The following is a 24,114-nucleotide window of genomic DNA, read 5'->3' as shown; positions in this document are numbered from 1 at the left end:
CAAAACTGCCTGGTGATCAGAGGACGGGAAACTTATTTTATTATTATTATCTTTTTAAATCCAGCTTGAGGCCGCCGGTGCCTCTGGGTCATTTCTCAGAAATTGCCTACCCCAGCTTTAAGTATATCCAATGTCAAATACTTGTATGCATTTCCTTAAGTAGAATGGTTGAAGTAAAAAAAATTATGGAGGACTTTTACATTTACCAGTGTGTTTTCTATAATTGTATGGATACAATGGAGTAAAATTAAAATTATATTTACTCTACGGCTGTAATACTAAGCTGAGCTTTTTAGACAAGGGATACAATGAGGTTTATATTTTCATCTCATATAATAGAAAGATTACAAAAAGTGTTACAAAGTACAAACATTCTTGCTAAACAATGCAAGCATGTTTATCATTCACACACCTGGGTGAATAGCTATTAAAACACAGTCACCCACTGCTAGTGCGAGGCTCAAGTGTGGTAAGAGTCCTAAACGCTATCTGTACAGTAACAGAGTTACATCATAGCTGATATTAACCCCTCGTTTCCGGGGGCCTGTGCTGGCGTGTCCATGTGGGTTCCATCTGTTTCCATTCAGACACTGTGAGTGCTGTGAAGGTGCTGACAGACAGAGCACGCCTGCAACTAGCTGGCTGGCTGGGGACCGGGTGGGGTGGAGAGAGAGAGAGCCTGCTGGAGGGAAAGTATCTCTAAAGAGAAGCTGGCTCACTCTGCAGCCATATTGGTAACGCTTGCCCGACAGTAAGTGGACTACAAAACAAACCCCTATCTCTTTGAATTGGCGAGCTAAGTATCAGTCACGTGTATCATCATTTCCCATTCAAATGTAATCACTGGTACAGTGTGTACAACACAGAATGTTTGCTTTTGTTACTAAGGAGAATTTTGGGATCGAAAAAAATAACATTTCCACTTCCAGCTTCTATGCTTGCGTCATCCAATGGTTTCTGCCGTAAGAGTCTCCGGTTACCATGGCAGCCTCTTTGGAAGGGATCACAATTATTTCTTAACAACTTTGAAACTCACAATTCCCCCTCAAGCTGCAGTCAAAAAGTTTACTTGACATAAAACCATGTCACATGAAATAATTTCCCCCCAATATGTTTATCTCAAAGAAAGCATTGCACTGTGGACAATAGACTGACCGCTGTCAAGTATTGTATGTTGCTAAGGCAACATCAGTATTTTGTATTTTGTGTCAAATGATTGACGTCTTTGGTAGGTAGCCGTGTAATAAGTGAGATAACATACAAAACAAACCCCTTCAGGGCAGATCCTACTGTATCTTGAATCACGCTGTCTGGGTTTATTTTGCAGTTATGCAAATATTTTTAGATATTGTTTAGGGCATTTCTGCTTCATTGGATAGGACAGTGAGTGACAGGAAATCGGGGGGGAAGAGAGAAGGGGGATGACGTTCGACATCCGAACCAGGACATCGCGATTACACGGTATACGCAATGAGCCACTAGGATGCCCATCCCTTGCTCATTTGACTACAGTAGCAAGCAGTTCCATCGGTGCCGCCATCTTTAGTGTTACGGAACCCCCCCCCATTCAAACCTACGAGAGCTCCCCGCCTCCTCGTACGTTAGACCGCCTCTGGAGAAGGAAGGAGGGAAGAGGAAGCAACAGAGGCCGGCGGGGACACGAACAGCGCGTGGGACGCTGAACAGACTAACGTGGTTAATTCTGCCTCTCTCTCTCTCTCTCTCTCTGAGCGTCAGCAGAGCCCCGCTAACAGCTTAAAAAGACATCAATCAGCTTGTGTTTATCAAAGTGCGGGGAGGGGGACGGACGGAGAGAGAGAGAGAGAGAGAGAGAGAGAGAGAGAGAAAGAGAGAGAGAGAGAGAGAGAGAGAGAGAGAGAGAGAGAGAGAGAGAGAGAGAGAGAGAGAGAGAGAGAGGATGGAGGAACGATTCAGGGTGTAGAAATCACCGGGTGGATGTTTTGAGAAGCAATGGCAGGTGGGACGCCGTGATGCCGCCTCCCTTCCCCCTAATTAAACCATTACTGCAGGGCGTGGAGGCTTGGAGGGGATTACATAATGCACTCCAATGTGCTGGAATGGGCCAGTCCCCACGGACAGAGAGCAGAGAGAGAGAGAGAGAAAGAGGGAGGGTAAGGAGAGAGAGAGAAAAGAGAGGCATTTGAGATTAAGTCCCTTTCATCTTAAACCAGACTCGTATTTCCTGAGTTAAGTACTAGATGAGGACTATGTGATTTCTCTCTCTCTCTCTCCCTCTCCCCTCTCCCCCTCTCTCTCTCTCCCCCTCTCTCTCTCTCTCTCTCTCTCTCTCTCTCTCTCTCTCTCTCTCTCTCTCTCTCTCTCTCTCTCTCTCTCTCTCCTTTAGAGGAGGGCTCACAAGATTGAAATGCCTGCGGAAGACTCTCCCAATCCCCAGTGCCAAATGCAGGAATTTCTAAGAATCACAGTTCAAAAAGGAGACACTGACTATCTGCTCCTACATTTTTTCACAAGAGCTCCTGTGGTAGTGGTGCCGCAGTGGATGGCTGTGCAAGTGACGGTTCCAGTGTGACGCTTCCAGTGTGATGCTTGATGCTTCCAGTGTGATGCTTGATGCTTCCAGTGTGGCGCTTCCAGTGTGATGCTTCCAGTGTGATGCTTGATGCTTCCAGTGTGACGCTTCCAATGTGACGATTCCAGTGTGATGCTTGATGCTTCCAGTGTGATGCTTGATGCTTCCAGTGTGATGCTTGATGCTTCCAGTGTGATGCTTCCAGTGTGATGCTTGATGCTTCCAGTGTGATGCTTGATGCTTCCAGTGTGATGCTTGATGCTTCCAGTGTGATGCTTCCAGTGTGATGCTTGATGCTTCCAGTGTGATGCTTCCAGTGTGATGCTTCCAGTGTGATGCTTGATGCTTCCAGTGTGATGCTTCCAGTGTGATGCTTCCAGTGTGATGCTTGATGCTTCCAGTGTGATGCTTGATGCTTCCAGTGTGATGCTTCCAGTGTGATGCTTCCAGTGTGATGCTTGATGCTTCCAGTGTGACGCTTCCAGTGTGACGCTTCCAGTGACGATTCCAGTGTGATGCTTGATGCTTCCAGTGTGATGCTTGATGGCTTCCAGTGTGATGCTTGATGCTTCCAGTGTGATGCTTCCAGTGTGATGCTTGATGCTTCCAGTGTGACGCTTCCAGTGTGACGCTTCCAGTGACGATTCCAGTGTGATGCTTCCAGTGTGATGCTTGATGCTTCCAGTGTGATGCTTCCAGTGTGACGCTTCCAGTGTGACGCTTCCAGTGACGATTCCAGTGTGACGCTGCCAGTGTGACGCTTGATGCTTCCAGTGTGATGCTTGATGCTTCCAGTGTGGCGCTTCCAGTGTGATGCTTCCAGTGTGATGCTTGATGCCAGTGTGACGCTTCCAATGTGACGATTCCAGTGTGATGCTTGATGCTTCCAGTGTGATGCTTGATGCTTCCAGTGTGATGCTTGATGCTTCCAGTGTGATGCTTCCAGTGTGATGCTTGATGCTTCCAGTGTGATGCTTCCAGTGTGATGCTTCCAGTGTGATGCTTGATGCTTCCAGTGTGATGCTTCCAGTGTGATGCTTCCAGTGTGATGCTTGATGCTTCCAGTGTGATGCTTGATGCTTCCAGTGTGATGCTTCCAGTGTGATGCTTCCAGTGTGATGCTTGATGCTTCCAGTGTGACGCTTCCAGTGACGATTCCAGTGTGATGCTTGATGCTTCCAGTGTGATGCTTGATGCTTCCAGTGTGATGCTTGATGCTTCCAGTGTGATGCTTCCAGTGTGATGCTTGATGCTTCCAGTGTGACGCTTCCAGTGTGACGCTTCCAGTGACGATTCCAGTGTGATGCTTCCAGTGTGATGCTTGATGCTTCCAGTGTGATGCTTGATGCTTCCAGTGTGATGCTTGATGCTTCCAGTGTGACGCTTCCAGTGTGACGCTTCCAGTGACGATTCCAGTGTGATGCTTCCAGTGTGATGCTTGATGCTTCCAGTGTGATGCTTCCAGTGTGACGCTTCCAGTGTGACGCTTCCAGTGACGATTCCAGTGTGACGCTGCCAGTGTGACGCTTGATGCTTCCAGTGTGATGCTGCCAGTGTGACGCTTGATGCTTCCAGTGTGATGCTTGATGCTTCCAGTGTGACGCTTGATGCTTCCAGTGTGACGTTTCCAGTGTGACGCTTCCAGTGTGATGCTTCCAGTGTGACGTTTCCAGTGTGACGCTTCCAGTGTGATGCTTCCAGTCTGACGTTTCCAGTGTGACGCTTCCAGTGTGATGCTTCCAGTCTGACGCTTCCGGTGTGATGCTTCCAGTGTGATGCTTCCAGTGTGAAGCTTAGAGTGTGAGGCTTCCAGTATGACACTTCCAGCATGCAGTGGATTAACTCTGTGTTAAGGTGATCGTCACTTTTGGTAACAACAAGTGCAAGTGTTTTTAACTAACTCCCAGACTTTGAGAGAAGTGAGAGTAGAAAAACAGGAGGGAATGCAGGAATGAACATTTAGCAACAATCAGCAGCAAACGGATTCAAAATGGTGGACCTGTCACAAAAATTAAAAGCTGACTGTATTTACAGTAGATTTCATTCTCGGTTCTTCATGCACACCTGGTGATACTAAATCCAAATTGAACTCTGTCATTGGAAAGAGTAGATTTGGCCCGATCCATAGATGTGCAAGTTGGCTATAATAAGGTAATTTATAGGCCTCATATTCTATATTCTATAATAATATTTCAAATTGTATGGGTCCGGATGGCAGAATTCCGTACTGTATCTACAAAACCTTCTGTTTAATCATCTTCCCTTTATTCATTTCCTTAGATATTTTGTACACGTGATCTCAAGAAGGTACTGAACGAGCTCAGTGGCAGTTTTTATGTCTGGTCATTTTTATCATGGTGTTATTCATTGTCAAAGATGCAAAGAAAAATCATAATTCATATTATCCTTTGTTTCATCACAATTTAAGCAAGCCTAGTAATAGACACAATATTTCTGACACTGGGAATACATTCACTGATGTCCATAGATGCCCCTATATATATATATATATATATATATATATATATACATGCAAATGGACCTTGTAGAAGTGGAGCAATCTTCCATTTACTTAGGTATGTATTTTAGGCGGATTTTTCAGAAAATACACACTTTGGATGCCAGCCACGCGTTTTGTCGTTAGTTCATGCCGACCGCTGAGTGCCCGCCAACGCTATATAGCGTTTGTTTGTCGTATTTTTTTTCATTGGCGATTTGAATTCATATTTCATCAATCGACCCACAGGTTAGTGTTGCAGACTCTCTCTGAGTTCAATTGGGAAGATACCGCCCCCTATCGTCTCTCCCTGTGTAACGGCACCCCATTACTTTAGACTGATGAAGGGGGGGGGGGGGGGGGGGGGCGGCCAGTTTCCTCATTTTACTTTTCCGTCAAGCCAACTGAATAATCCATTGTGATCGTCGGCCCGGAAAACGCGTGGATTATGTATTTACAGTACCCAACGCTGAATCAATAAACGCGATCGATATTTGTAATGGCGATCAGGAATTGGAATAATCTTTTTGGATAACATCTGATCTGAGGTAAGGAATTTATTTTACCAGTCTTAGGATAATCAGAGCTATTTTCACCTATATATCAGCGTTTGCCCCGTGTGTGTGTGTGTGTGTGTGGCTGTGATCGCTGATGAGGAAATGAGAGAATCGATATTTCAGATCGCTTCTCTAGCGTGCATAAGTACACATATACTATCGATAATCTAGCGTTTATTTGAAAACTATTCATAAATAGGCAGAAAAATTACAACGTTTTTGTGTATGCCCGAATATTCCAGTAAATGCAGATTATCACAGAATCTTTATATTTTCCTTGAAAACGAGGGCTTTTCAAAATACTATAAAACGGAAATTAACCGATTAAAAAACAATCCTTTTCGACAATGTTGACTGCAAACAAGTCATTGATAAACAACGGGCAGATTAGACACATAGCCATCATTTGAGACAGAGATTGTGCGTTCACAACGCTATCATTGAAGTGGGTGGTGGCATTTAACGGGGGTAAGGCGCACCGCATGGCTGGTAATCAAAGTGTTAAGAGGTTAATGATTGAATGAACAAATTAACCAATTAATGATTGGCCAGAATGAGCATTGATTGATTGATTGATTTTATTGTGGATTAGAGACATCATCCAAGGGATAAAAACGTGATAAAATGCAAGCACGTATTTTCATCATGGTCCCTGGTATTAACACTTTTAGCGCTTTTAAACCGCCCGGGCTCCGGTTCAAGCTCCAGCTCCGTTCTGAACCCTCTGAACCTTGGTGCTCTCTGGCGAACCACCTCGCGTTTACACCCATTTAAGCAGAACCAACATTCCACCGTCTCCGTCATTTACTCAGGTAAAAATAATGCGTGGAGAGCGAGCCTCAACGCGCGAGCGCACACACAAAAGAATACACGCACACAAGCGCTGTATACGTTTGAAATGAATCGTTCCAGCAAAGTAGGCTTCTATTATTCTAATGACTTGTTTTAATGGGTATCATATAGTAGTAATTCCTACTGTAGAACATGACATAATAGCATGACATCTGATTTATTAATGCCAATAATGGTGTAAAGTGTAAATGATGGATTAGTCAGTAGTAATTCATGACGGCCCGTTTAGCTCAGCTGGTTAGTGCGCTGCCTGTGGAGTGTATGGTCCCAGGTTCAAATGTTGGTTGCTTTTCTTTTCTTTTTTGTAACGTTAATAAATGTATCCACTCTGGTGTCCCAAAAAGGACAATAACACTACCTTATGCATACTGCACCTTATGTGAATACTGTGATACTGTGAATACTGTATATTTCAGTTAGTTAGATAGTAAATTATATTGATTTATTTGTTTACACTGCTTGTGTAGTTTTTACTACCTGTACCCCCCCCCCATCGCCCATGCTGCTATGATGCCTGAATTTCCCCAAGGGGATCAATAAAGGAATATCTTATCTTATCAACCAGAGTGGATAAATGTATTAACGTAAAAAAATAAATAAAAAAAGTAACCAAGATTTGAACCTGGCACCATACACTCCACAGGCAGCGCACTAACCTGCTGAGCTAAACGGGCCGCCATGAATTGCTACTGACCAGTGATGGGAATAACGGCACTATAAGTAACTTCGTTACTAACGGCGTTCGTTTTTTCAGTAACGAGTAATCTAACGGATTACTCTTCCAATCTTAATAACGTCGTTACCGTTACTACAAAAAAATGCGGCGCGTTACTATGAATGAACCTGTTTCTTTCATCAGACATATCTCTGCGCCGAGAGGCAATAATATGTTCTTCCTTGTTTAGTGGACAGTGCGCGAGCCAAGCATACATGCTGACGATTGGCTGAGGTTGAATACAATGTCATGGTAAGCCAATCAGATGTGGAGGTGGGCGGGTGTCTAAAGCATCCAGAGTCTGACACACAGCGCGACAAGACAAGCGATCACTGATCAGTCAGCATGAGACCGCGGTCCGTGTAGTGTACGTTTTGAGCTCAAAAACGAACAACACAAGCGACTCAGTCAACATGAGACCGCGGGTCCATGAGCGTTTTGTGTTCACTCTTTGCAGCGCAGGGCACTGAGTGGCTCTACTGCAGTGCTGACAGCCTTATCAACAGTGCTGCACTTCCTGGTTTAATAGCACAGGCTTCAGGTGCTCAGACCGACCTTTCCATCACAGTCGAGAATGCAGCTGTGACCGCGTCCCCGACCGCCAAGAACCTTGGTGTTGTCCTCGACGACCAGTTGAACTTCTCTGCTCACATCGCAGCGACAACCAGAACCTGCCGATTCCTCCTGAGCAACGTCAGAAGGATCCGCCCCTTCCTGACAAAAGAAGCCACCCAACTCCTCGTCCAATCAACAGTCATCTCCCGCCTCGACTACTGCAACGCACTGCTCGCTGGCCTCCCGGCCACTGCCACTAAGCCTCTTCAACTCATTCAGAACGCAGCGGCCCGCCTGATCTCAAACCTACCGAAGTCGGCCCATGTCACCCCACTTCTTAGGGACCTGCACTGGCTCCCCATTGCTGCACGAATCCGCTTCAAGGCCCTCGACCTAGCATACCGTGCGGCAAAGGGAACCGCTCCCGCCTACCTCCGGTCAATGGTCTCTAACTACACACCCTCAAGACCCCTACGCTCTGCATCTTCTGGCCGCCTCAGACCTACTCCTATCCAAGCTCCGGGAGGGTCATCAAAGAGAAGTCGCCTATTCTCAGTCCTTGCCCCACAATGGTGGAATGAACTACCCACCCCAGTTAGGACAGCCGAAACACATCCAATCTTTCGCCGTCGACTAAAGACGCACTTCTTCAACCATTATCTGAATAAAAAATAAATAAATTAAAAAAAAAAAAACGAACTAACCTTACTGTCATGCACTTGTCCTAATAAACTAACCTACACTGTAGCACTCAACACTTTGATGAACATTGTTGCTCAGCTGATAGAGTTGTGCCCTTCCTGATGGCTTGTCGTACAGAACATGTAAGTCGCTTTGGATAAAAGCGTCAGCTAAATGACTAAATGTAAATGTATGTCATGCATGTCTTAAATGTAATGATTAGATTAGTTTAGATGATTCGATTAGATTCTTATATCTGTATGTTGTGTATGTCATTGATTGATTGATTGAAAAGTTTATTAACAGATTGCAGAATGGGTACAGTACAGCTCAATACATACAATTGTTAAGGGGATGCAGACCAGAGAAAGACTTTCGTCATAAATGTCATGAATTGAAAATGGGGGACCCTGATGTAAACAAGACGAAACTCTTTCTCTGGTCTGCATCCCCTTAACAATTGTGTGTATTGAGCCGTACTGTATTGTACCCATTCTGAAATCTGTTAATTAAAATGTTCAATCAATCAGTATATATTTGTTATTTATTTTTGGTATAGTGCTTAACAAGCACAATTTAATGTTGCCCAGGCAATACATATCAAAAGTTCCAAAACATCTATTCTGTTTGTATTTGTATGATCCACTATATAAACATAGTAATTATAATATCTACATAGCCTACATGGCATTTGATTGGAGGCTAGTCTCACTTTGTCCCACAGCAACATTAAAATAGTTTAGATTTGTGTATGTTGTTTATGTAAAAAAAAATCTTGAAAGTAACGCAATAGTTACTTTCTGAAGTAACTAGTTACTTTTATAATTTGTAACTGAGTAAGTAATTTAGTTACTTTTTGGAAGAAGTAACTAGTAACTGTAACTAGTTACTTTTTTAAAGTAACGTACCCAACACTGCTACTGACTAATCCATCATTTACACTTTTCAAGTGCCAATTGCGGTTGTCGCCCATTGTTGGCATTAATAAATCAGATGTCATGCTAATAGGTCATGTTCTACAGTAGGACTTACTACTATATGATACCCATTAAAACAAGTCATTCGAATAATAGAAGCCTACTTTGCTGGAACGTTTCATTTCAAACGTATACAGCGTGTGTGTGCGTGTATTCTTTTGTGTGTGCGCTCGCGTGCTGACTCGCTACTACTCGTCTTCACATTTGAGAATATGACACGCCCACTGATGATGTCACGGTTCGCGAGGAAAAACTAACTATTTTCCGGTGCCAGCTGAGCACCGATTTTTGTCACGTTCTGAACCAATTAATCCCGGTCTGAATGCGCCGGCCGGTGCGAGATTACGTTCGGGAACCGGCTCCAGCACGGAGCCTGGCCGGTGTAAAAGGGATATTTGAGTGCCACGGTTCCGGTGCCCCGGAACCCCATTGCGTGCCACCACCCACTTCAATGACAGAGCTCTCATATTTGCGAACGCATAAACTATATCTTAAATTATGGCTATGTGTTTAATATAGGGTGACCATATTTTGATTTCCAAAAAAGAGGACATAGCGTGGAATAAACTCGCCGAAACGGTAAAGTGTGCCACGGGCACGCCGTGATTCCGATCCGCGTGAAAATATTCACGGCCATAGAGGAGACCGTGGGACACCTTTTTGCAACCGAATATGTGTCTCAAATTTGCTCCCACGCGGCGCGCAAAATCACGCAAGTCTTGTTTACATCAGGGTCCCCCATTTTCAATTCATCATAAATGGACAGTTCCCTCCCCCTTGTTTTTTTTTTTATTGATCTTTTTCCCCCTCCATTTTTTCTCAGATTTTTCTCCCATCCCAATGTTAGTCGTATGCCAATTCCCAGTCCCTTCCTGGTCGCTGCGCACTTACCCCCCACAGTCAGATCATCTGGGAGAGTGGAGGCTACCATGTGCTTCCTCCGACACACGTCCAGCCAATCACCGCTTCTTTTCACCTGGCAGCGCGGATTCTCATTGAGAGGGCGTAGCGTGTGGGAGGATCACACTATCCCCCTCAAGTCCTATCCGCGCTTAGCAGGCGCCCCGACCGAACTGTAGGAGTCGCTGTTTACCACGACCCGGACCCACCCCGCCAGCTTCTCCCACCCTCTAATACAGCCAATTGTATTAGTGTGGACGGCCAGCCAAGCTGGTGACAACCCCGGAGCTGTGAGCTGGATTCGAACAGGCGAATCCAGCTCACAGCTCCGGGGTTAGTTCCCTCCCCCTTGTATATATTTACTGTATGTCACAAATGTAACAGTACTGCTTTGAGGTCTTTCTCTGGTCTGCATCCCCTTAACAATTGTGTGTATTGAGCTGTACTGTACCCATTCTGCAATCTGTTAATAAAGTTTTCAATCAATCAATCAATCAATCAATCAATCCCGCAGTGCAATACTCCAATTCAGCCATTGGGTGGGACGGTCATGTGACCCAAATCAGCCAATGGAAGCGAGGGTCCTTAAAGTGTGGGTCCTTAAAGTGTTGCGGTCCTGAGAGTGTTGGTGCTCTCGTCTTGCAGCTGGATACTATTGCCTCACAGCGCGGCCGTCAGCGCGCGGCCCAGAGAGCGCCGCTGGCTCTGCGGCTCTGCGGCTCTGCGGCTCTGCAGCTGCATGCTTCTCCGGGAGTCCGGTTGGATAATGCCATGTAAAAAGTCGCATGCCTGACATATCGGCATGTAACTCGAGAACCGAGGCACGGATTTTGGCGATCCAGATGGCATTCGAACGGCAACGAATATCGCTTTAATTTAATGTATATGTTCGGCGAAAAATGCAGCCCCGAGCCTTCAGATGCTCGCAAAGGGCCTTGAAACTGAAACTGAAACTGAAAAACAATGAAACCCCGGACATTTCGATGAATTAATAACCCCCCCCCCCCGGACGCACCGGACAGGGCGTGAAAAGAGGACATGTCCGGGCAAAAGAGGACGTTTGGTCACCCTAGTTTAATATGGCCGTCGCTTATCAATGACTTGTTTGCAGCCAACATTGTCGAAACGGATTGTTTTTTAAAACGGTTCATTTCCGTTTTATACCATTTTGAAAAACGCTTGTTTTTTGAAAGTTCCAGAAAAAAAAAGATTCTGTGATAAACACCCTTTACTGGAATACACTGGAATACACAAAACACGTTGTAATTTTTTGGCCTATTTATGAATAGTTTTCAAATAAACGCTAGATTATCGATAGTATATTTGTACTTATGCACGCTATAGAAGCGGGCTGAAAAATGTATTATCTTATTTCCTGATCGCACACACACACACACAGACACACACATACACACATATGGCACACGCTGATATATAGGTGAAAATAGCTCTGATTATCCCAAGACTGGTAAAATAGATTCCTTACCTCAGATCAGATGTTCGCCAAAAAGATTATTCCAATTCCTGATCGCCATTCCAAATATCGATCGCGTTTATTGATCCAACGCTGGGTACTGGAAACACACATTCTCCGCTGTTCTGGTGGTGGGCGATTACTTGGATCGTCTCCGGTTACTTGTCTGACAAGTAAAATGTGGAAGCAGGACTTTTTTTTTTTTTATTCAATCCAATCCAAAGGGGTGCAGTACCATCCGGAGAGACGATAGGGGGCGGTATTTTCCCTGTTCGAGTTCAGACAGATCCCCACTGGTAACGTGAGGCTAGATTGATGAAACATTTATGGAAATCGATAATAAAAATAAAAAACGAGATCTCTCGTCGTTGGCACTCAACGGTTGGCATGAACTAACGATAAATCTCGTTGTTGGCACTCAAAGTGTTAAGAGACAGGACATACATCAATATAAAACATTGAGAGACTATATGCATATATAGAAGATAAAATAACCCTGTCTTTCCTATACCGATGTTCCATGTTCGTACAGACTTTTTGAAGCCAGTTAACCCGGGGGCCTGTTTAATGTTGCTGGGCAGGCTGTTCCACAGTACTGCAGCTGAGTAAAGGAAGGTCTGCTGGCCGTACGAAATGAGTTTAAATCTGAAAGGGACTATGTTTGTATCTCTACCTCTGGTTTCATGGCTGTGATTATTTTTAAACATATTGAAAGTAATTGTACAGGTAACTTGGCACCTCCCCTTTAGGCTTATGAGGGGTTTCGCCGCTAAAGTGATGACATACGGTCAAAGACTGAGTGGTATCAGTGCTGCCTGGATCCCCATTGAAAACTATCATTACACATGCAATCAGAAAGGAAACAAAAGACCACAGGAGCCTGATGAGGACAATGTGTTGTGACTGCCGAGCGGGAATACAGCCATGTGCTTGTGTTCACGAACACATTTCTGTGATGTTTTGCACAACCCAGATGTCATTCCACCGTCATGTGCATGAGGCAAATAGATTTGTCACCACCAGCACAGGTCATAGGTCAAGCTCAGGGGTGTGTGTGTGTGTGTGTGGGGGGGGGTTGTTCTAATGCACTTAAACAGCTCGTTGCTTGTTCTTGTTGAAAACCTTAGTTTTTGCGTGAGAATGACGACCACAGCACACCGGTCTGTGAACACTGTGATACACAGATGTACACTACGGCAGGACCTAGTAAAACCAGCACCGCGAGCTGCAGGCGGGACACATGTGCTCAAGTAGATGGATATATTATTCCAAAATATTGCGTGTGATGGAATTGTTTGAGCCAGAGGCAAGGCGGAGTAAATCACTGTGATTGCTCACAAGCAGACAGATTCAGTGGAGATAGGCTCAGGTTTGGAGGAGCCATCACTCAATCCCCCTGAGAGACAGAGAGCTCTTCCCTCCACCCCTCACCTCTCTCTCTCTCTCTCTCTCTCTCTCTCTCTCTCTCTCTCTCTCTCTCTCTCTCTCTCTTTCTCTCTCTCTCTCTCTCTCTCTCTCTCTCTCTCTCTCTCTCTCTCTCTCTCTCTCTCTCTCTCTCTCCTCTCTCTCTCTCTCTCTACGCAGAGTGGATTGGGAGAAATCATCCCGTGAAATATGTCTATTCTCTGGCTGCAATCACACGGGCCCCTCTCGTATGATCACGGCAATATAGCAATCAAGCAAATGCTTGTGTACGTCGTGGGGCATGGCTTCTCCGCTCGCCGGTGTTTGCTGAAATAAATCCTGCGTCTCCAGTGGAGCCAGACAGCAGACGCTGTCCTCGCCAGCTGTCTGCCGCGGCGCTCCTCTCCGCCCCACTCGCCACTCTCTCTCCGCCACCGCGACTGCTGCCCGACGCCCGGCACTCAGCCCCCCTTGTTTTCATAGCGGTTCCGGGGCGGACGGCTGGCACAGCTGTTCCCTGGTCCCCACGGCCTCTTAAAAAAGGCAATAAATCAATCTAGGCACTCAATACAGGCGGGAAATTGACCAATTAGAGTGGCCCAAGATGCTTATGTTCAGGCAGACAATTTTTACAAATTGGCTCCAGTACTCTATTTATGCCAACACTGGCACTCCACAAGAAACCTTTCCTGGCTGGAGCCGGTGTATTTATTTTCTCTCTCTCTCTCTCTCTCTCTCTCTCTCTCTCTCTCTCTCTCTCTCTCTCTCTCTCTCTCTCGCTCTCTCTCTCTCTCTCTCTCTCTCTCTCCCTCTCTCTCTCTCTCTCTCTCTCTCTCTCTCTCTCTCTCTCTCTCTCTCTCTCTCTCTCTCTCTCTCTCTCTCTCTCTCTCAATTCAATTCAATTTAAATGGGCTTTATTGACATGGGAAACATATGTTAGCATTTTTTTTACACACAGAACAACTTTTAGCAGCATTCAAACATTCAATAAGTCGCTCCAAGTGTAGCTACAAGCTTTTACGTGATAGCTCAGGCTGGATTTGGCAATGAATCGTTATAAATAAAACATTTTCCACTTTTATATCAGTGCTTCAATTCAAAGCTTTCCCTATTGGTAATATCTCCTGATCAGCATTGGTCACCTAACATACTGTACCTTACAGCCAGCCAATCGTGTACACAGGATAATTAGCATAAAACAACACCCCCATGGCTATATAATGCGTCTTTCCTCTGTCTTTTATCTGTTTCATTCAGCAAACCCGGACAATGTCTACCAACTAGGAACCAGGAGCTTCATTGGCTATGGCAGTGATGACACCTGCCACCCTGCTGACTCTGACGCTGTAGTGCTCAGTGACTGGTTAGAGAGGAGTGTGTAGTGCTCAGTGACTGGTCAGAGAGGAGGGTGTAGTGCTCAGTGACTGGTCAGAGAGGAAGTGTGTAGTGCTCAGTGACTGGTTAGAGAGGAGTGTGTAGTGCTCAGTGACTGGTCAGAGAGGAAGTGTGTAGTGCTCAGTGACTGGTCAGAGAGGAGGGTGTAGTGCTCAGTGACTGGTCAGAGAGGAGGGTGTAGTGCTCAGTGACTGGTCAGAGAGGAGTGTGTAGTGCTCAGTGACTGGTCAGAGAGGAGGGTGTAGTGCTCAGTGACTGGTCAGAGAGGAGGGTGTAGTGCTCAGTGACTGGTCAGAGAGGAGGGTGTAGTGCTCAGTGACTGGTCAGAGAGGAAGTGTGTAGTGCTCAGTGACTGGTCAGAGAGGAGGGTGTAGTGCTCAGTGACTGGTCAGAGAGGAGGGTGTAGTGCTCAGTGACTGGTCAGAGAGGAAGTGTGTAGTGCTCAGTGACTGGTCAGAGAGGAAGTGTGTAGTGCTCAGTGACTGGTCAGAGAGGAAGTGTGTAGTGCTCAGTGACTGGTCAGAGAGGAAGTGTGTAGTGCTCAGTGACTGGTCAGAGAGGAAGTGTGTAGTGCTCAGTGACTGGTCAGAGAGGAAGTGTGTAGTGCTCAGTGACTGGTCAGAGAGGAAGTGTGTAGTGCTCAGTGACTGGTCAGAGAGGAAGTGTGTAGTGCTCAGTGACTGGTCAGAGAGGAAGTGTGTAGTGCTCAGTGACTGGTCAGAGAGGAAGTGTGTAGTGCTCAGTGACTGGTCAGAGAGGAAGTGTGTAGTGCTCAGTGACTGGTCAGAGAGGAAGTGTGTAGTGCTCAGTGACTGGTCAGAGAGGAAGTGTGTAGTGCTCAGTGAAGTGACTGGTCAGAGAAGAGCGTGTTGTGTTCAATGACTGGTTACAGTAGAGCGTGTAGTGTTCCATCCAGCTTCTGGTACCTAGTGCACCAACCACTGCCGGCGCAGCCTACGTCTAAGGGGCCGCACGCCCATCACTGTGCAGGCGATTACGACTCCGAGCAGCAACGGCTGCTACTAACTATCCCAACAGTTTTAAGCTGTCAGCTACAGTATCCCCTGCGGACCCCAGCAGTCATCGCAGGCTAGTCTCCTCTCTGGATGAACTTCATGCCTCAGGGGCTCTACGTTTGCAAGTTCTTTTTCCTATTGATGCCTTTGCCAGCAAACAGCGGCGACTCTCAATGTGGCGCTGACTATGAGAGCCATCCGCCTTGAACGATTCCCTCGGCGGCCCGGCATGCAATACAGTAGGTCTGTGACCTGGGTGTTTTAAGGGAATTTTTGGGGGGGTTTGCTACTCCCCCCAGCAGAGAGCAATGATGCCCCACACGTGCACACACACACACACACACACACACACACACACACACACACACACACACACACACACACACACACACACACACACACACACACACACACACACACACACACACACACACACACACACACACACACACACACACACACACACACACACACACACACACACACACACACACACACACACACACACAGTCTTTGTGTATCACTCTCATCAAGAGTCCGGTCTGTTAGCCCTCCCCTTCCAGCACAGCAACCCCCACAGCAGCAGCCGTCTGGCATGTGTCATAACACCACCAATCACTATAGCATGGGGGTAGGAACGAGTCATTGTCCCCTTATCAACCCAAACAGGGTAATGACAGAGAAAGGCATTGTTCACTCGGTCTCAGCCCACAGTGTGTGCTGACCACGCTACTCCATGCTACGGTCCTCGCCGCGAGGTCGGTTTGATACACCAGTCTTCCGGTGTCGAAGCCCGTCTTGGAGAGTCATACGACACCTCTCTCCACTCGCTTACAATGGCATAAGGTGACTTGGGAACAGGGGAGTGGGTCGTCGACCCCCCAGGGTCCCCCGAACGAGCCCACGTCACTAGAAGTGAGGGGCGGGTCGTTCCCCTCGCTGGTCTTCAGCTCACGCCCATGGCAACACTCTGTATTCCGATGCAGCAGGACTCATAAGAGCAGCTTGTCTGTGTCTGTGTTGCCCAAACGACTTGGAAAGTGAACGTACACTATTCATTAGAATAGGTTAAAATCAGCCTGGAAACAGGGAGCAGATTGTTCCAACATCAGAATTAGAATGATTTATTTCCCAAGTACAACGTACAGTACAAGGAATTTATCTTAAGTGTAAGGTGTCAACATGCTATCCAATACAGTAACAACTAGAAAAGGTGCACTCAGTAGAGCATACATCTCCACCAGGCGGCAGCCAAACATTTCTTCTCTCTCTCTCACAGAGCAAACAAACACAGACAAATCTAAGACTGATGGCGGCTGAAGATGGTGGCGCTATCACGTCTGTTCTTATAGTGCATATCTCGAGAAGCGCTCACGCTCGACAGGTGTGTTGCTGAGGACCCAGGGGAGTGCAGTGTTGAATTTGGTGCCACTACTCCTGTGCCTGTGGAGCAAAGAAGTACTACTCCCGCTACTTCCTAGTCCCCAAAAAAGGCACAGGAGACATGAGGCCAACGCTGGACCCGCATGCTCTAAATGACAACATACAGAAAAGCCAGTTTCTCGATTCCCAAGCTGTTGAACTGATGGACCTGATGGACCTGAAGGATGTGTATTTTCATATTGCAGGCTGTGGCTACGGGCCATAGACAATATATACGCTTTTCCTACCAAGGCCAAGCCTTCTTTAAAATTTAATTAGCTAGTCCCTGGCCCCTAAGGGGTGGTCCAAGCTTGTGGAGACAGCTCTGGAACCACTCTGTTTGTGTGGAATCAGAGTATTCTACTACCTGGATGTTTGGGTACTACTGGGGTCATCAGCGGCGCGGGTGTTATCAGCTAGCGCACCTAGCTATCATCTCATCATATCATCTCACCAGGTTGGGGTTCATGATGAACTGGAAGAAAAGCTCCCTGCAGCAGAGCCAGCAAGCCGATTACCCAGACAGGAATTGCTATGGGGCGACACTAGATGTAGTATGCCCCGCAGCGACGCCCACAGCCCTGACAGCCATTCCCCTTTGGGGAACCATGGCAGCAGTCCATGCTGTAATGTGTTTGGGTCTGCTCCATATGAGACGTCTTCAGACCTGGTTCAAGTGTCCGAGAAATGGACGCGTCCTGGAAAAGAGTTTAATTTGTGTCAGTCGCTTCTTTGAAGTTCTATCGCTGCACGTCCCAGGTCTCCTGCACCTCCAGGTCCCCTGCACCTCCAGGTCTCCTACACGTCCCAGGTCTCCTGCACCTCCAGGTCTCCTGCACGTCCCAGGTCTCCTGCACCTCCAGGTCTCCTGCACCTCCAGGTCCCCTGCACCTCCAGGTCTCCTGCACGTCCCAGGTCTCCTCGACGCATGCAGACATCGTGTCCAGATGAGGACCCTCGGATGCTGGGTGGTGTCGTAACCCCGGAGTGGTCTCGCAGATATGGAAGTGGTTGGGGAAGACAGAGGTGGATGTATTGAAAGGATTATGCCCAGCTATGGTTCTCACTGAAGCCCAGTGACAATCCCAATGTGTTGGCATAGAAACCCTGCCCACCAAGAGTGGTGCTGGGAAAAATATGTCTTGCCAAGTGAACCACATCCTGGCTACAGATGTACACTACATATGAGTTGGATGTCAAATTAATGGGGCTCTGACTTTATGAGACCATGACATTTAAATGTCGGTAAGTCTCGACGACATTGAAAAAGAGGGTGACCTCAATTGTCCTTTTCGAGAATAAAGGTTTGAATTGAATTGAATTGAATAACATGTTTGTGTGAGCTCTTACACCTAAATGAGGTTTTAAAAGGTATCCAATGGAGTTTTTCCACTATAGTTGATGACATTGTTGCTATAGCACAACGTAGGAGAAAAGGGGTACCTGAAAAGTGTGTATCATGTGTTCTTAATCATGTGTTTGAGCAAGGGGGTGAGGTAGAACCCAAAATCAGTGCAGCGGAGATGTGTAAACGTGCCCTTGTACTTCAAATGGATCTGCCTGTCAATCAAAGGAGGTCAGACACATTACAACTTCGCCAGATTTAACACAGATGGGATGTAAACATACGAGAGCAAAGGAAATTATCACAATTGACTTTGCAAAGGTTCTATGAGGTAGGAAACATATTTAGCATGTAGAGCAATACTATGCAACTGTCTATTTGTGTGGAAATGTGAATATAAATAAAAGTTAGCTGTTTCAGTTCCAGCTATTCTGGTTCAGACCTTCTAGCAATGCTGGAATATTTAGGTATAAGAGCTCACAAATATTGTATGACCTCATGACGTCAGAGTCCCATTCACTGTCTATGGAGCAGCCCCAGATTTTACATCCCAGTGACATCACCTATTTTAGAGGGTTCTCTCTCTGATTTCTAGCTTTAGGAGAGAGTGGTGCGTGTTCATACTGACTGAACTGTCCTGGGACACAGGGAGAACATATCAATGGCTGAAATGCAAAGCCTCCTATCTGAAAATGAGAAGACAATTTTTTTTGAGAAGAGATATCTTGCAGAGAGACTTAATAGGTGCATATAGGAGATTTCTCATCATCCAAAGTGAATTTCTCATCATCCGAAATTTTGCAGATAGGAGGTTTTGCGTTTCAGCCATCGATATGTGAATTCTTAAAATGGGTGGCATTCCCCTTTTAACTCTTTCAACTATCATCCTTCCATCTATTAAGTATGTAATTTATGTATGTATATTGACCTAACATCTTCAAAAAGATAGTTTTCTTCCCCCACTCCAGCGCTAACTACCCCTGTCATTTGAATGATAGAGCGGCTTTGGCGTAACGCGAGGCCGGTTTCGGTTCCGCTCACCGTGAACTCTCCAACAACATGGTCATATTTCACCATTACTGTGCTGAGAATGTTATTCTTTGGTCTCGGGGAACAGAGGCCCCGTTTCAATTCCGTATTCTATTCTCCCTGCCTCTCGGAAAACACTTATTCACTCCCCCCCCCCCCACCCCAAAGAAAACAACCAACGAGAGGAATTAAGTCTGAAAAATGAGCGGGCGCTACAGGTGGGCGCGGGCATCTGCTAACAATCTGTCCTGTGTGTGTTGGCATTTTTCACGTGCTGATCTCGAAAGCATTTATCGGAAGCTTTTTCATTAGGCAGACTGAGCATCATCCCATGGTCTCTTTGTTCTGTGATTATCAATCTCTAGGCAACAATCAAACAACAGGCTGTGCTGCACCTGCCCGGCGGAGGCTCCATATGCTTGTTCTCATCGCGCCTATTAGTTAGCTCTCCTCTCCAGCTCGCTGAGGAGAAGTCTCCGCCTAAATCAGGCGCGCGATCCAGAAAGAAGCCACGGCGGTGATTTCTGCAGAGCCGCTGGCTAAACGTGGTAATGTCTAATTAGTGCTACTCCATAACATAGTCCACTGACTACAGTGGTACATAGCGATAGGATGCCACGAGCACACTGTGAGCAGCGGTCCCTTATGCTGAGTAGAAAGCCCTGAACATCATTATCATTCGGTCTACTCGCCCGCAGACTCACTTGTGCTTACATGTCACTTTCTTTCTTTTCCATTCGGTCTAATCAGCTGATTAGCAGGCGGACGCATCTTTGGTCCCGAGAGGTTAGAAAACGAGCCTTCTTTATCTGCCGTGATTTAGATTTGATTTGATGTGTGGATTCAAATAAACATGTAAATATTAACAAAAATGACATGAATGTGGGTCTGTGCTGTCGCTCCCTCTCTCAAAGATAAATAAATAAATGGATAATCCCTAAGTGTCGAGGGGGAGAATAGCTACTTCTTCTTTTATGAGTTACCCCCCCCCCCCCCCCCCTGCCCTGCATGGCTCACCCTTATCAGCTTTAGCCATTTATGTCTTTAATTCACGACAGTAATTATATACTGTATGAGCATGTTTTACAACAAAGCTAAACTATTACATCCGTTTTCACTAATAAAACAACATATTTGCGATGGGGGAGGGGGTTCAAAGAAGATCTGTTTTAGGTGCATTCATGGCACACGCGATCGCAGCACTATTGGAAATATTTAAATAATACAATAGAGTTCAAACACTTCCATTTTGATGCTATCAATTACCCTCTTTATTCCTCAATTCCAGCCCCTTAAATATTAATATGATTCCATAATGAGGCTGAGTGGTCGGAATCACTCACTGTCCCTCAAGGCGGCCTGGCGGTGGACGAGTGCACCAGCCCTCATGTGATGAATAAAACCATCACATTAAAGTCCACAGTGTGGGGGTCTTCCTCCCCGTCGCACGCGGGGAGCGAAAGGCTACCATGCAATGTCTGCAAGGTGCCCGGTCTAATAACGACACATCTTTCAACTGGTTTCCTTGTGTACATGCCCTGCCAAGACACATTGTGTGTGAAACATGTGTGGAGCGTGTGTGTCCCTGCGCTTGTGGGCTTGTACGGTACGCTGACTCTGCAGAGGCTGTCTTGTTGCAGCTGGAAGAGGACCGCACCGTTTGACGCTAACAAGGAGCTAAAGCGGCTTAAACAATTACCGACTCAAACTGTCGTCGTTTTCTGTTCCTTTCCTCCTCTCTGCCTCCTGTCGGCCTTGAGCGCCGGCCCCTAATACTTCCAAATGAAGTGCGTGATAAATACGGCGGATGGGGGGGGGGGGGGGTCAACGGTTTACGGGGCAAAAAGGAGGACTTTTCAATTACCACCTGATGAGGCCTGAGTAGCCTCGGCGCTGTGTTGCATGAGAGAGAGAGAGAGAGAGAGAGAGAGAGAGAGAGAGAGAGAGAGAGAGAGAGAGAGAGAGAGAGAGAGAGAGAGTGAGAAATGAGAGGCTCCCGATCAGTGAAATTGTTACATTTCAAAAAGCAATTTCCTTAAATTACTGAACAAGTTACTAAAATCAGACACCCAATTAGAATCTGAGCGTCTGCGCTATCAGCTCTGTCTGGGGTACAGGCGACCCCAGCTCAACTTCACAGCAAGCCTTTTATGTGTGGGAGCCCCCCCGTATCATGCAACCCGCACAATCTAATTAGCTCCCCTCGAATGGGAGGACGCCCGTTTAGAAAGAGCAAAAAAAAAAAAAAAAAAAAAAAAAAAAAAAGGCACAAGATAACTTGGCGCCGGGTGTTACTGTTGCATTCATCGACAGATCCTCCCTTTCAAGCGCCATGCGGAAGAGAGCGGCCAAGTGACTGAATCATCGCTATTTAGACGGTGGGTTAACACTGTGAAATGAGCAGCGCTCCGCCATCACAGAGCAAAATAAACCATGCTGTTTTAATACAACTTTTGACAAGAGCTTGTATTATTTCTCTGGCACTGGGAACGTGATTCTCCTTGTAATGTATTATGAAAATTATCCCCTCTTGGAACCACATTGACCTTTTACTCAGCAACTTAACGCTATTATCCTTCAGAGAAGTGAAGTGATAGAACCTACTGAACACAGTCATAATAAACACTTCCCCCCACGTGCATGAACCACGCACATCACACAAGCACATGCTTACACACGCGCGCCCGTCTGAAACACACACACACACACACACTCAGTACACACACACGCTGAATCGAGGCAACCAGTGAACCGTAAAACATCTTCATCCCTCTCTGTTCCCATAGCAACGAGTGAAATCATATTCCTTTTTACAACTTTGTTCTCCACTCAGAAATGTTGCCATCTGCTAAAAACATATAGTCACAGAGAGAAGTCATGTGATGAATATTTTAGGCTCGCAGGCATCATGGTCCCTGGCCAGTGTGTTCCCGGGAGGCACCAAACATCCTCCCCCACTGCGGAAGGTGCTGATGGGAAGGGGGATGGGGGTGCGGGGGTGAGTTCTCCAAGAGTGACCTGGCTCCTGGCGTTCCCACAGGACCATGCCTCTTCCACCAGAGCACCACCAGAGCACCAGTGCACTATAGCTACTATCACCATGCCCCCCCCCCTTTTAAGACCAGCACAGTTTGTGCATGAATAGTACGTAAAGTTCATCCCTCTCGGCGCTGCACTTGTTTTGTGTGGGTTGGAGTTGAGTGGGCATTGAGGAGGGGTGGCTATTGCTTGCCACAAGCCACGGCATCTGTGGTGTTCCTCTGATATGATATTATAATAATAATAATAATAATAATAATAATAATAATAATAATAATAATAATAATAATAATAATAATAATAATAATAATAATAATAATAATAATAATAATAATAACAAATAATAAAAAATATATAAATAATAATAATAATAATAATAATAATAATAATAATAATAATAATAATAATAATAATAATAATAATAATAATAATAATAATAATAATAATAATAATAATAATAATAATAATAATAATAATAATAATAATACAAATAATAATAATAATAATAATAATAATAATAATAATAATAATAATAATAATAATAATAATAATAATAATAATAATAATAATAATAGCTACATAGTAACGTATTGCACTGTGGATTTCTCCAGGCCTCTCTTGGCATCCCCCATATCTCCACTCAACTCCAACCCACACATCGGACCCTAGCAAACTATAGGCAGCAATGGGGAGTCAGTCAGTCAGTTGGGGATATTCCTGGTAGTAGGCCGGCCCCCCGGGTCGCGTGTATGCTTTCCCCAACTTGTTGTGTTTCCGCGTTCCCGTTTTGCGCTCTGATTGGCCAGGTCATGTGACATGTGCGCCAATCGTGGGACAGCAAGTTCTGCGCCTATTTCCGGGTCTAACAGCCTGCAAACTACCTGGCGTTCTATCGCCATGCTCTAAGACAAACTCTAACCTTAACCAACTTCGAAAGAGTGCCTAAGCTTAACCGTCGAAAGAAGGGCAGGCGTTCTATCGCCATGCTCTAAGACAAACTCTAACCTTAACCAACTTCGAAAGAGAGCCTAAGCTTAACCAGTGTAGAAACTTGCGGTCCCACGATTAGCGCACATGTCACATGACCAGAAACGCGCGGGCCAATCAGAGACGCGGAAACACAACTGCGTTGGGGAAAGCATACAGGCCCCCGGGTCCAGCAAAAATAAAAAAGAATTCTATAGAGGTCACTGTTGGACAGCTTTACAGATTCTCCCTTTAAATGACTCAATGATGATACTAATTAGATTAGATTAGATTCAAATGTATTGTCATCATACAGCACAAGTACAGTACAATGTAAATAAATTAGAATGTAGCAATAAAGTGCAACGGCAATATACAATGTACAGGTGGTTATACTGGGTACAAAATATACAAATTTGTCATTAAAATAATATTCCTTGCAGCAGTATTAAAAGGTAAAATAAAATGGAACAATTTTGAATGAAATGGTAACATGACAATTGTATTACAAGATAGAGATGTATAAAACATGTCATATCACATCTTAAATCTTATCATATAACTGTTTTAGGTCACAGCCAACTCTCAGTATGTTGAGGGGGTGTGTCCTCTTCTAGACACTTCTGTTCACTAAACACTTCTGTTGTTCACTAGACACTTCTGTTGTTCACTAGACACTTATGTTGTTCACTACACTGTTGTTCACTAGACACTTCTGTTGTTCACTAGACACTTCTGT

This window comes from Notolepis coatsorum, assembly GCF_963971535.1.
Source record: "Notolepis coatsorum genome assembly, chromosome: 18".
NCBI classification, from domain to species: Eukaryota; Metazoa; Chordata; class Actinopteri; order Aulopiformes; family Paralepididae; genus Notolepis; species Notolepis coatsorum.
Note: the sequence above shows the minus strand (reverse complement) of the source record.